This window comes from Struthio camelus, chromosome 2 (genome assembly GCF_040807025.1).
Source record: "Struthio camelus isolate bStrCam1 chromosome 2, bStrCam1.hap1, whole genome shotgun sequence".
Taxonomy (NCBI): Eukaryota; Metazoa; Chordata; class Aves; order Struthioniformes; family Struthionidae; genus Struthio; species Struthio camelus.
In genome coordinates, this window is record NC_090943.1 from 113,646,558 (window position 1) to 113,665,341 (window position 18,784).

Below are 18,784 nucleotides of genomic sequence, written 5' to 3' on the forward strand. Positions count from 1 at the left end.
TTATTTCCACAAGCTCTATGGAACGGGCCTACGCTCGCAAACGTGTAGGTGCTACTAGCAATAGGTAGTTAAAGTACCGTCGCAAACTTTGCTTAAATTATTAGTTTTCATTAAAAGCAAGCTGATAGCTGTTAACATCTGATACCTTTTGCTGATGGGCTGTAACCCCCTTCTTCTTGAAGGCTGCTCTGGCTGCAGCTAATCATCTTCTTGTGACAGACTGACTTATGCTATCTGCAGCTCAGCACTGCGTGACTAAGAGGCCACATGAAAGGAGCAAATACTGTTTTTTATTCCTGGGAGCGCTCAGCGCTGTAGCTGCACTGTGCCCGGGCTCTCGGCTGCCCGGCACAGCCTGGGTGCGGCTCGCAGACGGGGCGTCTTGCCTTCAAAGCCCTAAATGGGCTCAGACAGCCTTAGCTCAGAGGCTGCCTGTCTCCTCCGGAGCAGCTTCGCCTAGGAATAAAACTACTGAAGCACAAGTCTGAGCTCTACTTTGGGAAATAGTCAGGCACTGGAAAGAGGGCTGAACTCTTCACCATCTTCAGAAAGTGGCAAAACTAGGGGGCTTCTCTCTTTAGTTCTGAGTGTGTTTTTTTTTATTATTATGATTTTTTAACAGGTATCTCTCTAGTAGTTGCGGTACAAAATTGCTCCCTTTAGTAAGGTTCCAGAGCAAGCAGAGTAGATTCAGCTCTTTCTACATAAGCAGCTTAGCTTCAAAGCTGCAGCGTGGGATGGATGGGAAAATGGATTTATTCCTGCAGGTAATGGCGTTTCTGCATGCGGGTGCGCTCACACATATGCACGCTGTATGTGCACACAAGTTGAAAGATTCATAAAGTGGGGTGTGTGCACAGGTGTTTTAAAAGATGGCTATAAAGGACGGTATGTGTGGGATACTGTGTCTACATGCATGCATGTTGAAAGAACTTTATTAAGCTTGTAAATTCAGGAGTGCACAAACTACGAAAGACTGAAGGTGTTCTTGCAACAGTGGTTTGGTCCCTTTCCATGTTTACATCATCTTACATTTTTTTCCATAGGATTTCCACTTCATTCAGTGCACAGAGCAGATACGCTAAATTGAGGGTCAGCAGAGCGTTTTTCCATTTTGTTCAGAGAGTCGTCCTACGTTATACTTGCAACATTCAAATCCGTTTTCAGAGAAGAGTTTACTGACTGTCCTAGGCTTCTGTGTTATATGAATCACTGTAACTTCAAAAGGCTTTACGCGTGTTTATTTTCATGATGTTTTGTTGTACAGATGATGGAATTTTAGGTGTCCCATTGTGAATAGCGAGGACCTGACTTTCAGAGTGCTTACTGTTACACAGCGCTGCAGAAGTGGAGAGCCCAGCTTTCACTGACTTCAGTTTCAGCGCTGATGGTTCAGTGCTCCTGCTATTCAGACCTCCAGCAGCAGTTCAGGTCTACAGGAAAAGAGGAGCACACAATTTAGTGACTAACCGTACTAAGGATGTGCAGCCAGTGTTGTGGGTATTTTTAAAGCTATACTGTTGCCAAACGTTGGAAGATTTTATTAAAGCTAGCAAAAGGCCTTCCTGAAACAAAGGCCACTGCGCTTCTGTGTATTTCAAGTTGTTGTTCCAAACAGTGGGGGTGAAAGTTTTATCAATAAAATATGGGAGTTTAGCACAATTTATCTTCTTCTTCCCATCAGAAAACGAAACAGAAGGAACAATGGATTTAAGGGCGTGGGGGTGGAGGGCGTATAGGCCAGACACTTTTATGTGTTCCTGGTCAGAAGAATCAGAGAAAACTCTTTCAATCTGCAAAAATCTGCAAAGGATGAATCGATCCATATCGAATTGATTGAAGACGGCAGCTGAGCGTTGTGCGTAGGTCCTGCTGGACTAAACGGACAGGGTTAGGGGTTCCAGCTCACAGAGGTCTTCATAGTAATGCCTTGATAGAACTGGTGTTTCCTCTCCTCCTTCCTTCTTGCTTTCATGAAATAAAACCTACAAACTTAAGCATGTGGGAGTTGGGAAAGGACAAAATTAATATTGCCGATTTAATCACAATAGGGACTCTTCTGCGCACGTTACAAGATTTTCATGCATCATGACCAGGCAGCCTACTATCTCAGGACTTATTGTGTTTTTAAAGTTTATACTTCACAATAATGACCAAAGATAAGATACTGGAAATCTGACTCTTCACCACAAATAAAATTAATGAGCTAGATAGTCCTGTAGGGTTGCCTTGTTGACTTTTGCATGGTTCATGCTATTCCAAAGGCATAGATTAACATAAGTTTTTCCATTTGATTAGTTTTAATTAAATCTGTTTAGTGTTGATAATTAGCATTAAAGCCGAGAGACTCAACAACTTTTCTTTTGCCCTTTTTAAAATTTTAAGAAACCTCCTATTTTTATTCCGATTTGCCTGAAAAAGCTATGAAAAAGATATTTGTGATATCTGAAACTAAAATCAGACATCTAACAATACCCATTGGTTTGGGAACTGGAGAGGGAAGGAAAAGAGATAGAGCCAAGCCTTCATTATTAATACAAACTTTCTTTTTTTCCCCTTTTTTTCTGTTCTGTCTATGGGAATAGGATACTGAGGAGACAGTAAAGCTTTCTCTTCTCTGTTTAACTGCATTTATCTGAACTCTGCCAGAGTTCAAGTTGCAACCAGCTCGAGATATCTGACCTTGACAGCCCCAAGTCCTGCCGAACAGGTGTAGACCACCTGAGATTGCATCTCACAAGCTGGGCATTGTGCAACAGCTACAATTGGGTACTTGTAAAGTAGGTTTGTACATCAATGCTGCTTTGTGAGTCAAGTCCTCATTAGAGTCCTTTATATTCCCTTTTAGCGTAGGTGCACTTTGGCAAACTGTTCAAGGTGGTGTTGGACAAATGCTGATCTGCTCAGAAGTTATCTCCTCTTTAGAAAACACTCGTTTGAGAAAGATCTCTCTGGTAAAGAGCTGTATGATAAAGTGGCTTGGAACAATATGTCCACTTGTGTTTCCAGTGCCATTTGTTTTTGAGACTGTGGATCACAGTTTGTTACTGTATTTTCAGATTCACAACACACGGGTTATCATTTTTTTGCTTTGTTTTTTTGATTCCTTTTTTCACAGTGATTCAACAATGCGATTTTATGCGTGTGTGTATCGTTGCATGAGGTGCAATTTACTCTCAAGTACCCTGTTTCCTTGCAGCCCCCCTTTCCTTTCTTAGCCCTTCCTCTGACCCCTCAAAAGCTCCCTTCTTCCTAATTTTCTCTGGTATCACCACATGTGCCTGATTTCTGAGGGACTGGATTTTCTGAGGTATTATTTTCAAGTCTTTTCTATAGGATGTAGGTTATCTCAGGTGAGGGTTATGTAGATAAAATTGTAATAGTTCTTGTCCGTGTGGGTTTTTGAACCTATCGAAAAGTTTATGGTGTAAAGAGGAGGATTTTGGAAGAGCTCAATGAGTTTGCCAGCCACTGAGATGGTGTTAAAAAATCATATTGTATAGCGTCCAAAGCCATCTGATAGAATTTGTCATGAAGCAAGTGTTCATTAATGTTTGAGAGGCGCTGTAAAATGGGCAAAAGAAGTCCTCTTTTTTACCCTGGGGAATTTTTTGGTGGGGCAATATTTTTACTCCACTATGTATTTTAATCAAGCATGTAACTTCTTATTAGCAGCTTTTTTCATATGCTTCCTTGCCTGCCCTTTTAGGGTTATGAACATCATGATTTGGTTTTGCAGGGAAGGAAGGACATGTTTTGGAAACTTTAGCTTGCAGACACTGTTTGGCTTTCCTTGAGAAGCTGTTGCCCTCCCATGTGCTGATTAAGAAGCGTTAAGTAATTCAGTATTGGGGGTGGAAAGAGGGGCTATATTTGGTGGGTGCGGAGAATTTAGAACCCTTTTGGCCTTCCTGAATACTTTGTTTTAGGTATTAGAAGATGTAACCCCTTTCTGTTTGTGAAGGCAGCCAAGTCTTGGTGAATTCCTTCTTCTGGATCACTCCCATTTTACAGTCTTCTCAACAAGCAGGGATGCAGCAGAGAGGAGATAACCACGTTGCATGCTGGATACTGCATAGATTAAAAGAATACTGTACTGGAAGGGTGTGGTTTGGGAGATGGTGATTACAGTGCCTTAATTATGCACAGGATGCTGTGAATGTTTACTGTACATTTCATTCGTATTTCATTATCTGTAGTCTGACTGAAATTGGAACAGCAGTGAGAAATGTCCTAAAACAGGACGAATAGGTGTCGTCCTTAAAGAATGCTTGTATGTACATTTGTGTTTGTTTATATAAAACAGAACGTTTACCATTAATGTTAAACTTTCCTTTTTATTTTTAGCTTATTTTACTTAACTCAGAATATCCATTGCCTAGTCTGCACATGATTTCCTTTGCATAGCGTAAAGAGGGATGGGTAGAAGGTGTTGCTTTGAACTGCAATATGGGTGTACCTATATTATTTTGTCGTTTAATATTCAAAGCTCTAGATTATATTTTAGATCTGTTACATTATGATCGTTGTCACATTCCTCTGGTAATTTTACACTGATGATAATTGCTTGCACCCTTTCACAACACTGTAGCAGCAAGAAGATATATACTAATTGATTTTTTAGCGGAAGAAAAATAGGCCATATTTGTTTAGAATATCTGTTAGAGGAGGAAAAATAGGCTGTATTTGTTTAGAATATCTGAATAGTTTAAAAGAAACTTAGCTCTTCTGCTTATTCTTGTGTACTTAAGATACTCTGTAATAATAGTAATTATCCACCCCACAATTTTCAAAAATTTCCGAGGTTTCCATCTGAATAGAAGCCAAAGCATAGGAAAAGAATTGGACAGGACTCTCTGACGGCATTTAATGCATTTTGTAAAAACTGGTGAAAGGCTACTTCTTGTACTTCCTTGAGTGGATAAAGGTTTGCAAAATAGGGCCACGGTTTTCATCTGAAAGAGAATTTTCCCATTCTGTCAGTATTTTCACTTCTATTTGAAAGGAAGTATTTGAAAGTGATTTCTGAGGTATATTACCTTATCAAATTTGTGTTCCCTTTCCCATGTATTTTCTGATTAAGATGAAGGTTATAAAATACATTTCTTTCCCATTATGTTGCTGAGTATTTGCGTTGACTCAGGATAGAATGCTTTAACATCAGTACACTAGTATAAATAGTGATAATATAGGTATTATTAAACTATCTCCCTTACCATCAGTATACCCAGTCAGCATAACATTCACCCTGCCTTCTGTAGGGAGGGAACGCCAGTGGAAACTGCCAGATTTCCATCACAAGGTACTAATGCTGATGCAGATGTACCAGAGTTGCAGCCACCTGCCATAAACTTCCATTTAGATAAAGACTAAGTACACGCTGCATCTGAGCTTCTCAATTAAAAATATGAAGTTCTGCTCCAAATTACTACAATTTTTTTTCCAAGCTGCTGTTATTCTTTCTCTCCTGACTTAGTAGTTTTGTGGTTGTTTTATAAAGTTTCAGTTGTTCTTTAGTCTTTTATTAAAATTTTTTATGACGTTTCAGGCTCTCCTCAGGCTGTTAGGTTAACAATAGCATGGAGTAAACCAAGCGAGTCGATGCTGAGGACCCAGTGTCCACAGAATGTGTGTCCCATGGCTTTATTTCAGATTAGCTCTAGTCTGACTGAGTGTACCTCCAGCGATTTGAGTATGTTAGGTGAGCTCCTGGATTTCACCCTGTATTTTAGCTTCATCCGGAAGAAACCCCACTCTGCCCTCGTGAGAGCGCTCCGCACTGCAAACCAAAGCTCAGTAAGGGAAGACCAGGAGATTCGCTTCCAGAGTGCTTTTCTGATCTATTAATGTAAATGCTAATATACACACTGCAGAGAGGATTATTATGGCTGGTCAAAAGTCTGTTCTGGTAGGGTTAACAAAAATCCCATTTTGCCTGAAAACTGAAGTACTATATTACCCTATAGTGAGTCTGAGTGCTTTACCCAAGCACTTGCTACCTTAGTTTAGCAACCCTAGATAAGTCTGAAACAGCGTTCCACGTTGTACCGCAGCACATTCATCTCAGGAAGGGTCGTAAATGCAGAAGTAGGACGATGAATTTTTATTCTATGCAGTTACAGTTTCTGAGCAAGTACCTCTTAATTACCCAGTTACAGAAGAACAATAAAGTATGCTTAGTTATATGTCCAGGTTTTTTAATGCAGTAGCGAAAAAATGTGACTGAACAAGGAACAACATCTGTGGGCCTTCAGTAAGGAATGCTGCAAATTCTAAATATTTTTAGCAGACCTGATAGTCTATTTAAGTTTCCTTTTGTAGGTTTAACATTCGTGGTTATCGTTCCTTAGAAACCAGTGACATTGATCTTTCAGAACAGCCTAATGTTGGCAATAGACCAGGATTTTTAAAGCTTAGGAGAAGAGCAAAATAGTCCAACAGAGGATGAACTGGAATTTTCATAGTAAGATGAGGTGCAGTTTGGAGGAAGCAGCTGTAAGTCAGGCCAGAAAAATTAGCTGTAGTCAAATGGCCAGAAAGAGGGATGTGGGCAAACACCGTGTATACATTAAGAATATTCAGTCTTGCTTTCATCTGAAAATTTCTAAGGAGTTTTGACAGTCTGTGTCTATTGTAGCTGACACCCATCTTGCCTAACACAAATGTTATATAGTTTTCCCATGTGAACAGCAACTACTGAAGCATTTACACACTGAGGGAAGTTTTTCCCTTAAGCCATGGTTTCTAGTGAGCAGTAATCCACAGTTTTAGTTGCACCTTCTCTGTAAGACAAAAAAAAAATTGTTTTTCCTGAAATTTCTTTGTATAAATATCTAGGTCAGAACATGCTCTTAAGACACTCTTACGTAGCTCCATTGGTTGGTCAATTCATGGAAGAAATGTTTTAGCTGGGGGCTGTGTTTAAAATGGTTGCAAATGTTATTCATTACCTCGGTTCGACCATCTAAAAATAGAGACTTTTCTGGGACAGAGAAAAGCTGGATTCCATTCTGGTAGAATACTTTTTTATTAGTTTAATTAGATGAGAGGAATGAGTAGGGAAAGTTGCATCTCCAATCTGCTTATTCCTCTGCACCTTGGCTTTGCTAGAAAGTCACATATTACTTACTAGATAACAACACTTCTAAGAATAATGGGAAAAATCCTTGCAAAGTTGATTGTGGGGATTTTATTTTATTCGGTTTTTAAAAAAATTAAAAATCTGAAAGGGAACACTGTATTTGGAGTAATTTGCTCCACTTTGAGATCTCTTTCATATTATTAGAAATCTCTTAGTAATAACTTAGTTTGAAATAATGTTAAACTTTGAATTAGGTTTTTTTTTAGTTTATTGTGTCTTGCTTTTGTTGACTTAGTTAATTTGATATTACTTTAAAATAATCAAACATATATTTTTTAGTCTTTGCAAACAAGGACTCCTCCTTCCCCTCCCACTCTAACTGTAGTAACAAGTATTTGGTAAAAGGCAAAGTTCGTAGACAAAATTGCAGATTAGGGAGGAAAGTACCTTGTAAAATGAAGAAAAATTGTCAGAGAAAGTAGTATGTTTACACCTAGTATTTTCTCTAAAAGTATTAAATAGTTAGGACAGACAGCCGTGCTGTCACTCCTTAGTAAGGATAACTTTAGTTAAAATTATCAGTTAAAGTGCAGACTTTTCTTCTCTCTGTAAGTACGGCTCTGAGGTGTTTGCAGTGCTGTGCTTTCTTTTGGCCTACAGCCAAAGTTGATGCACATGAAGAGCGCCAGTTCACGGTCAGCCCGAGGCAGCCCCCGCCTGCGTTCCCACGCCCGGCAGCACCGGCACTGGCCGAAGAGAGGGCTGCCTGGTCAGCCAGATCAAGGGCATCATCTGGCTGATTTTATTCTCTTTTTTTTTTTTTTTTTTTTTTCCTGAGCTGGTCAGGAAAACCAGACCATTTCTAGCAAGGTCAGTTTTCTGATCGGGAAGACCTCACTACCACATGAACCCTACTGTTAGCAAAAGATAGGTGGGAAGGTGAGAGTGACACCCCCCGCACAACACGGTTCGGCAAGTGATAGTTACGCCATCGCAACTGTGTTCTCTGAAATGGCCTCATTGCCGTTTGTCTAACTCTTATGCTTATACCAATGCTTAACGAAAGACCAGCCTTCTTGGTGAGGTGTCCTTCCCCGCCTAGCTAGCATTTGCATTTTCCTGCCTGTTCTGTAGTTTACATGACAGCGTGCAGCTTAATGACCTATCCTAAGGGCTTAACAGCCTCACTTGACAAAGGAGAAAAATAATCCATGCAAAAGAGCTACTGGGAAGGAAATAAAAACAAATTCTGCCACTCTGAGCTCTAGAATTTGCAGAAATAAATTGTTCACTGGCATTTGAAATACTGGAGATTTGATTCCCTTTGGGGGCAGGGGATTGAGTAGGTGCTCTTTCTATATGATTTGATGGAAGATCTTTAACTCCTTCAAGATTATTAACTAATATAATGATTCAGTTAAAACTAGGCTTATGTTTGTAAGACAGTGATAATTTTCTTATATTTTTAATTTTCCTAGACTTTTGGGGCATGTTACAGAATAAAAGAGCAGGAGAAGAGATTCTTTGATTGCATCAAATGGGTGTCTCTTTTATTTAGGGAAGATACTTTTGATTTACTTGTTTCTCTGCAAGACTGCAATGATTTCGCCACTCCAGGGGCAAAGTTCTCATAGAGACCCAGCAGAATTCTCCAAAAGAGCTTAATTTAGTCTTCCTTTTGGAATGGACTTTGTGATCGTTACATTACTTTTCTTTTTTTTTCTTTTTCTGGGAAAGTGATTTAACTTGCTAGGGAATCAGCTAAAAAACTCAGCCTTTTTCAGATTGTTTTGTCTGAAGAGATCACCAGGCAATTTCTTTTTGAGTTATAATAGAAACCGTCATGCTGTGTGTATTACAAAAACTGTTCACAAGAAAGATATGGGGACACCATGAACTGTATAAAAAGTTAAAATCTTAAAGGATGTTAAAAATAATTAGGGATTCTTAAATTAAGGATCAAAATCTAAAGCCACGTTGCCACAGATCATTAAAAATATATTTTGCTATGTTTTCCTATTTCTTAAGCTGTAAAACATTCATTCTCTAGGGTGTAGCCTGATAGATATAATTACATTCATGTTGCAGAATGAAGGGATGGTGCTGTCAGGATGTATTTTCTGTGAAGCTTAGAACAATCTGATATTATGATGTTAGTAGCTATTTTCTCTGACTACCTGTGCTATTTATATTGAAATAAATCACTGTTATGTTTTGCTTTATATTCTCAAAGAAAAGCAGTTTAGTATGTTGCATTGCACCCAGCTGATAAGCCTAACCGTTAGCCTCCGGCATGTGCTTTTCGCCATTTTTCCTTCCCCTAGTTTATAGGGAACAAAAATCGCAGGGAAAGCAGGGGTGATTAGAGGGACTTCCAGCTGAGCTTAAGTCTTTGTGTGCGACGTGCAGAAATATAATTTAGACTTGCACGGCACTTTTCATCCAAAGCTTTCAAAATGGGTCAATATCCTCGAATATAACAGGTGGAGAAACTGTTCTATGAGAGGGGAAATGGCTCGTCCGAGGTCTCGCAAGAAATAAGCAATTAGGAAGATCCCATAGGACCTTCCGTTCCACGCATTCCTTACATGTGGAAACGGCTCAAATACTATAGACGCAGGATGTAATAATACCTGTGTTGTAGAATGGGGTTGGGAAGGTCAGTATGACTTATTTTACTGGAGGATTTGGATACATATGGCTAAGACTAAATTTAGGTTTTGAATTCTTTGGTTGGTGTGCGTTACGAAAATTGCGTAGGCAGCGGTAGTCTGACTTGGAGGTGCTATGACAACACTTACCTAGAGATTCTAAACTGGGAACTGTAGATGATATCTTATAGAAGAATATAGGTGATGTCTTCAAAATCAGGAACTCGCTGCAGCAGCGTTAATGCCTAACTTCTTTTTCCAGGTAGGGATCCCATTCCACCAGGGAGGTGAATACTCCCTGCCTGCCTGCGCTCAGGTGGTCTTTTTCGTTTGGTTGTTTGTTTTGTTTTTTTGCAACCAAGAGGGGAAACATCAAGCAGCTAGCTGTGAATCCTTGATCCAGGGATGAATGGTGTAGGAGCGTGTTAGAGCTGTCCTGTAGTGATCCTATGCACGTGCTAGATCACTCTGCCCTGGTGTTCCTTTTTGCCCTTGCCACCCTTTTACCCTGATACGCATCTTTCTGCTTTGCCTTGTGCTAAGGACGGCAGTGTGGCTAGCGCGAGAAATGACTTCATCACATCCATTAACAGGGACTCAGCACTGGAGAACTTTGAGATTGGCTCTTTTAGGCCGAATTTGATGGGACGTTCAGGTTTTCCAAGTGGTCCAAAACGCACTGAATGGGTCAGAGAATTCGGCCATGAATTTTGAGGCAATAAGCCTTGTTAATCGGCATGCATACACTCTTTTTAACTTCAGCTTTTTTTCTTGTCCCTAAATATATATACAGCTAACATAGATGTAAATATTTAAATGAACCCCATCCCCGCCAAGGCCTGGGTATTTAATAACTCGACTGCTACCTAAGTAGCTAAATAAATGATCTAGATATCTCTATTAGGCCAAGTGCTGAGTGTTGTAGAAAATCTTGCTATAGGACATAGGTGTCTGCAGGGAGACTGAGCTATGAATATTTTGGGTTTTTTTTAAATCTGAGCACAAAATGCAAATAGAATTTTTGGGAATAGCACAACATTCCTGAACTGTGATTATAAGAAAATATATGTTGTCATCACTGTAGCAGAATTCATGGATAGTATCTTTTTTGACAAAGAGCAATAAAACAATGTTCAGCAGTTTGTAATTCAGGACTATGGCCATTCTGTTAGGGATAATAAACCGTTACAGTTCAGCAGTTTCAGATCGTTTAGGGAGATGGCAGGTACTAAAATATCTTACGCTATGGCATTTCATCCTTGAGGTTATAAACTCTTTGCTTAGTATATCAATAATTTTAGTTGCAACTGAGGTATTTTTTAGTATGTATTTCTTTTGTTGAGGGACTTGGTCAGAAAGGACAGTGAAGGAAATACAAAAGCGTGTTTGTCATTTTGAAAATGGATCCTCTGGGGCTTTTCTACCCAAAGAGTGGCTGGTAAACTCTCTTCTGAGGCTTGGTTACAGGTTTTGTTTTCTCTTTTGGTTTAGAGTAAATCAGCCTTCTATACATAGCGTGTTCAAATTTCAGACCCAAAAAGTAATGTCAGGCTTATTATTAATATCTTTTTATGAGTAGATAACTTGTTGACAGTGCCTAGTGGTGCTCTCTTGAATTATTGTAGCAAATGCCAGTCTTTCCAAAAAGGCCATTGTGAGAGCTCGAAGGTAATTGTGCAATAACTCCCTTAACTCGTTACTGAAATGTTTTACGTTCACTTCAGCATTCAGGCTTGGAGAAGTGTTTGTTTGAAGGCCAGTGACCTAAAAGCTTGTATCGGATGTTGCTGCTTGTTGGGAAGAGGGCATGGAAGAACATTCATAAAATTAGGAGCTTTGCAGCGGCTTCGTCAGCCTGCGGTGCTGTGTTTGTGTGACAGAGTTACAGAGCTCATAGGTGACCTAGGCACAGTAGCTATCTGGCACATTAGTAGCTCCTCAGACTATCACGATAATCTATGTGAAAATTCACATGTTCCATGCTCAGGTCATGTCCTTAGTGCCAACCTTATGCATGTTTCCTTGCATACCTGACTAACAAAACAACTCTCAGCAAGAGTCTAAATTTGTTACCTTGTTTGTTCACAGGCCATATCTGCAAATTTGCATTAGCTTCTTCAGGAAATAAATGACGTGTCTAAGTACAGCTGCTCTTCCCCAACACGGTGAAGGTAGCTAAGCACGGTTAGTCTTGGGTTGCTGTGTAATAAAAGTCAGTGTCCCAAAGACTTCTCCTCTGAAGCTTCTCCTTCATATGGATAAAAAGGGCAACCTCCGTATCAGTGGTTATTTGATTCCCCATCAATGTTTGGTAGTTTTAAGATAAGTAGCATTAAATTTGTGTTGAGTTTTGTGTGTAACTGTTACGTATATGAGTCACTAGAAAGCAGCAAACTACTTTAGCCTTCTTTTGTGACACATAACTTAAAAAAGGAGCTGTTGCATGGTTATGTTTGGGCTTGTTTCTAATGTCCTTGAGCTTAGACTAATCAAATCTTGAAATTACAAAAGTTTGGCGGACTGGAAAAAAGTCTGTTCGGAAGACAAAAGAGCATGTGTGTTCAGGAACGGAAGAAAATGGATTTTACGGAAGCTGTAAATGGATTTTACGGAAGCTGTTTTTACGGAACCAGGAAACAGGTCATGTTCCCAATTGTGTGAGAACTTGTTCAGATGCTTAATCTGTCTTTAAGTTCATTATCAGTGAAATGCAGGAAATACATACATACCTCTGAGAAATACTGTGAAACCAATGTAACGTTTGTAAAGAGAGCCACTGATAGAAAGCTTGCGTGACATGCATGCAAATGTAATGCTTTAATTAATCAAGAATTTGTGTTTAAAAGAATAGCTTTCGTTGTACAGTTATTTTGTTTGCTTGGCTTTGGTAGTTGTTAATTTTGGGGAAACAGGTGTGAGAAAGTTCTTGAGTCACTGGAGGAGAAATGATTTACATGGCAGCAGATGTTTACTCACTTTAATTTTTTGGATTAATTAAACCAGGGCCAAGCCTGTACCAGACAACTGCAGTAATTTAAGAGAAATCTCTGTGGGAAGGCTGAAAAGTTTTAACATGGTCTAATTTTGTATCTCTGCCTTAAAGTAAGAAACGTACATTCTCTTGATATTTGCAAATAGCATTTCCATAGTCCTTAGGATTTTCACTAAGTTAATTTTGACTTTCTTAGTTTGGAAGCTGCAAAGATTGTGAATGAAGGCTTTGTGGAAACTATGCTTACAGACTATGATGCTAAAATGCTTCAAAAAACCCAAGACAGACACCACATCTAAAATTTTAGGTAGGTAGGCTGTTTTAAGACAATTTTCAGACTATTTTAAGCCTGCTGTAGGGAAACGTAACAACATACCCATTCGGCCTATTTGTTTCAGCAAATATATCCCAAGCTGAGAGTTCTTAATATAATTGGCATCTCTGCCATTCACTTAAATGCGATCAGGATCAAGGCTTTAACATGACCTAGATTTAAAACTGTGATATATATAGAGGTGTATTTAAGAGCATTTGAATGACTTTCACCATCTGTGTTACTTAATTATGGCACATCATTCTTTTACTGGAGCTTCAGTTATTACTAGGGTTTCCAGTTAAATCACAGAATTGAATTTTGTTTTTCTGTGGGGATGAACTCTCATTTTGGAGAAATTCCTTCAAGATGGACAAATGCCTTAAATAAAAGAGTAACTGTTTGCCTAACCTTGGGGATTATTATGTGTGAAGAAAACCTGGAAGAAAAATGACAAATACATTTCTTTCCAGTGTTCTAATGCAACAGATAAAATGTAATGGGTTGAGATAGTGGAATAAATTCCGTATTCATTTATGCTAATATATGACAGTTTTCCTTAGATAATCTCCATAGTCAAACATGGACAACCAAAAACATGTTTATAGCTGTCAGAACCTTTGAATAAGTCACAGAGAGTTATATTACACTTGAGCCTTAATAAATTTGCAGCTAAATGACTGTCCTTTTCTTTAGAGACAACTGAATCCAAGTTCACTGGATTCAGTTCACTTCACTGCTTTAATTTTTACATATTTGTTGGGGGAGAGGGGACAGGGACAAAAAAAATGGCTAGCATCCCCTTTGTAAGTTTTAATCTGGTTTTGTCTCTTTGGTCAGGAGTTCTTGCATTGAATCCATTTACTGTATACCTGAATAATAAAAAATCCTGAGGAAGTAGGTCTGTGCACCCATGTGGTGCGTTCACAGACCCAAGCATATAAAATTATTATGGAAAAGATCTACCCTGGATATGACAGGGAAGCTTTCCTAACTCTGAATGTGTCTAAAGAAGGCTGAATGTTGTAAAAGGAATATATTTAATTTCCTTTCATGTTTATTTTCTGTTAGACGCTGCATATTATGATGTTTTTTGCTTTGCTTTTCTTACTGCTTTACATTAAATACCAAGGCACATTATATTGCAGAAGGCGGTATCTCTCTATTTCAGTAACAAACCAGCACCACCTAGAAGTTAAATAATCCTTTATCTTATGTCTATACTCTTTTGTAATGACTAATTCATCTGATTCGTTGGAAGTGCTCTGAATCCTTGCTGCTCAACTGGAAGCAGTTGAAAATTTTCGCTTTTCTTGTTTGACAGTCTGTTACAATTTGCTCTAATTTAGTGAAGGTCATATTTAAATTTAGCACTGTCCCCAGCTATTAAAATGTGGGTAACGCTATCCTGTTTCCACTAGGGAATGTTGTGGCAAAAACTACATTAGTATACCTGAGGTATGCAGAGACAGCAATGAATCTCTTATAACAACCTTTTTAGACATACTTTTCTGTGAGTTGCTCTTGAGAGTTATGTAGGACATCTAAGGATGAGGTAAATAACCAAACAGTACGCTTTAGTTTATCCTAACAACCTTATTTGTTGACCCTTTCTAAAAACACAGTCTTTTTCACCTAGAGAATTAGGTACTTAAGAAACAAGCGAGTAACTTTGTTACAAATAGAAATAGTCGGGTCAATGGCCTGCTTGCTCTGTCATCTAATGGGAGAGAAGTTGGTCTTATATAACATTTTAACCTGCCTACCTTTTGAATTGTATTTACAGAATGTTATTACAAAAGCTTGTGCATGTTTGTGTGTCTTCTCCCAACGCGCGATAGAAAGTGGAAGGCGCCTAGTTGCTGAATTGAGAGGTGTCTGTGGGTATGTTTGTGCCGTGCGTTACAAGACGAGAAGCTCAGCGTGGAGCTCCTGGCAGGTTAATTTAAAGGCGGCAGCAGGACAGGTTAGTCTTTGCAGGTGGGCTAAATGGCACCTAATACCAGGGCTGGTGGTGGAGCTGGTGGCCGAGAAGGGCTCTGCTGCAGTGAGCCGCGCAGCTGGCACCAGCTCCCCGTTCTCCGCAATCTTACCGTCAGACGGAGTTGTTCTCTTTTCTAAAGTGTATTGGAGACCTGTTGGTAAGGAATTTCAGCATTTAACAAAATAATTGTAGGACAGTTTTTTTATGAAGTTTTTTTGTCACAGTTCTTAAAAGCCAGTGCAGTAATAATGCAAGTAGTGTTGTGACTGTTGCCGTATTCGAGGACCCCGTGCAGGGTTTCAAAGCTGGTTGACCCACCTTAGCAGCCAGAGCTTTAGGGCTTCTTTAATCCCAGTTTGGTGGTACAAAACCTGAGCGGCTTTTGGAGGAAGGGAGAGCTTTAGAGAGGGAGAGGAATTTGAGCTGAAGAAAGCTCTTTTCTGTTGAAAGTATGGGCCTGTCCTTAGGCTTTGTCGCTTTGCTTAAAACTTAAAGCAAGCCCTAGGAAGGGGCTGCAAGCTTAGACATTGCCCTACTGCGTGTGTGGCGAGCGTGGAGGAATGGCGCGTGGGTGCTGCCGGTCATATCCAAGGCTCTGAAAGGCGCAGAAATACATATGTTGGAGAGGGTGGGGGTGCGTGTGAGGGATTATTCTCTGAAATAAAAAACATAAAATAAGTGACGCACAGTAATTTCGTTTGAAACTTTTACAAGTCTCAAATGCATTTAGTTCCATATATGAGTGCTGTGTGTCTGAAGAGTTTTAAGGGTGTTGAATGGGGAAAGTTTATTGGAAGAATGTAACTTCTATCCTATAAAAGACCTGGAAAAACTAACGAACCTGTTTTCAAGAGGCATGTGTTCCTATACTGGGGGAAAATATCCAGGCAGCAAAGTTCCTTTCCGTGCATGTTTGTGAAAATCATCTGAAAGGTTTGGGGTTTGGTTTTGCGGTAGGTACGAAAGGAGTCGAGAGGAGATTGTTTTTACATCTTGTCTAAAGTCAAAGTATTCTGGTGAAGTCTCTCAAACTTTATCGCAACTTGTTATAAAAGAACGTAATGTAGAAGCGTAACATGAATCTGGACTGATGTAGGAGCTTAAAGAACGCTCACTTACGGTGAGACAAAATTCCACCTTCACGAACGATTTAAGCGAAACAAAATACCAGCTCGGTCTGTGGGAAATGATTTTTTTTTTTTTTGATCTGAAGCCATGACTTTCAAAAGAACTTGGTAAGGCAGCGTAAAGCAGAATAATTCAGACTTCCTTGTTTATTTTTTTAAGGTATTCAGCCACTGACTGAATTGTAGAGGTCAGGTCCTCTGCCAAAATTGCAGTCGGCCAGGAAGAAATGAGTTCTAAAATTCAAGGTGCAGAACTTATTATTAATTTTTTAATCTGAATCAGGTGGTGTCATGTACCATTAGCAGTGCAGTTATTCCAGTGTTATGTAGTTGCAGTGTTGTGTCAATATACAGCACTCTGGTTTAAAATCAAGCCTTGCTAAGGCCCTTCCTACCCTTTTTTTCCTACTATACCACTGATGTTTTCGCAGGCATCATTCAGGGCTGTTTCAGAGCTTGTCACTTCTTGAGTGCTAGAAGTATTTATTTTATGTTAAATTAACAGAAATAAAATATGAAACCGGTGCCTTTTTTCTAAATAATGAATGCCTCGAAAAATAAGTTGTATTCCCTGATTATCCCGTTCAGTAAACCACATATTTATCAACTCAACCGTTCAACCATGAAAGGGTTTTCCCTTTTTTGTTTGTATTTATCTTACAGGCAAAGTGACAGCGGTGTGTTTTAGCAGCAATGAGGTGATTGTCTTACTGTGTATATTAAATTTCTGGTTATATAGACACACAAGTTTCGTCAGTGTAAAGTTGTGTTAGTGTTTTTGTCAATGTGAAGAAGTGTTGATGGCTCCATGACTTCTATTTGGTATTTGTGTGGCACTTGTGTGGTTTTACAAGTTCCTTGGTAAACCAGTATTACTGAAAGTGCTACATGTTTCCGATTTTCCTGCAAGTCAAAGCAAAGTTGTTGGCTGAAGATGCTGGCTGCTTTGTCTCTCAGCAAGGTGAATCTGCGCTCCTGACAGACACTGCATAAATGTGTTTTTGATCGTGACTCCTAAATAAGCACTTGAAAGACTGAGCTCGAGTGCTGAATTGATGCTGTTTCAGGCTTTTGCATTGTGCCAGCTTGGCATTTATTATGAAATCTGTTCGCAGGACATAAAAATGCACAAGCCTTATTCCTGGGCTGCAAGGGCCCTAGTGCCGGTACATCAAAGAAAGCAGCAGCTGTCATCCAGTTTTAGCCGTGGTGCTTTTGAATGCCTTAATCCTGTTCCCAAACAGAAAAAGACAGAGTGTGCTTTCTTTGCCCTTCCCCCGATTTTTTGATGTGTTTTTCTAGCAAAATCCAGACTCTGTCTTGAGCAGCCACCACAGTGTGGCACAAGACATTATATTTTCTTTACATCTAATTTAGGCATTTCAGACCTTCTCAGTGTGCTAAACTTTTCCAGGGTTTTTTTCGGTGACATTAGAAATGACTTACATTGTGTTTACTCCCAAGTATTTAAAATATCAAAGCAATTATTCAGTAGTTTCTCATTTTCACTTAGATCCACTTCAAATTGGAGTTAACTTGCGGTTCTTTGTTGCCTTTCGGTTGCTGAGGTGGTATATCTCGAGATTGCCCTAGGAACCTGAGTTACAAGAAACACTCTTGAATGCAAACAGAATATATTTGATGTTATGTAATTTTCAGTTTTTCAGATTTTTTACAACAATACAAGTTTTCCAAGACAGTTACTCCAAAACAGCTTCTGTAAGAGGCAAACCAGATGCATTGCAAGCATAAGAATAGCGGTCACACGTCACACTTTAAGCTTAAATAGCATAGTGTTGTGTCTCCAGCGCGGCTAAGAGCAGATGTCTGGAGAAGAGGATGAGAACTGAGCAAACATGCAGTGATATTTCCCTAATATACTTTATTGTCTTGCTGAGATTTCCCAAGTCAGAAGCTGGTTTTGTATTAAATAAACTGAGACAGATCTTTCTTCATAAATTTGCCCAATCACTTTCCTGAACTGCATTTTAAGAATATTTTCTGAATACCTATAAGCACATTTCCAGAGAATAATATAGTAAAATGATTTGTATTCAATTCAGTTATCAAGTTATTGGAAATAAATGATGGAAGTTTTTTTTATTTATTAGTTTATTTCTTTGTTTAACCATTGTATTGCAAAGTGAATTTGCACTGCCAAGTGATGTCAATGACATATACAAATGTAAAGGTGTCAGACTGCAGGTAGTACGTGCAATTTTCTGTCTAGATAAGTTATATGATATAATTTTAAGTCTTTGCTAACCTCCAGCCTTTCAGACCGAAAATACTACACTGAAATTAGCTACTGGAGAGTCAAATTTAGCGTTTTAAGATTCCATATGTGTTTCCCCGTTTACCCAATTAGAATTTCAAAGACACGCGTTTCAAATGTACTAACCAGGATACTACTGCAAGGGAGAAAATAGCATTTGTTGACGAAGGTTGGAGTGTTTACAAATGCTCCGGTTATTAGCATTGCTCCAGTGCCAGCAACTCCTGCTCAGGAGTTTGCTCGCTGGTTTGACTCGTGTAGCCATCACAACACACGAGAAAGATAAGAGATTAAATGCGATAGCTCCAGTCGTACTCTCGTTGTCAGAAAAGGATCTCAGCATCGGTGTTACCTTACTGTG

At 39.2% G+C, this 18,784-nt stretch overlaps 1 protein-coding gene across 2 annotated transcripts in view; it reads left to right on the plus strand.

The window, feature by feature from the left end:
- SPIRE1 (spire type actin nucleation factor 1) overlaps window positions 1-18,784 on the plus strand; it is a 135,437-nt gene that overhangs the window by 39,447 nt on the left and 77,206 nt on the right. The gene's annotated exons all lie outside the window — the stretch shown is intronic.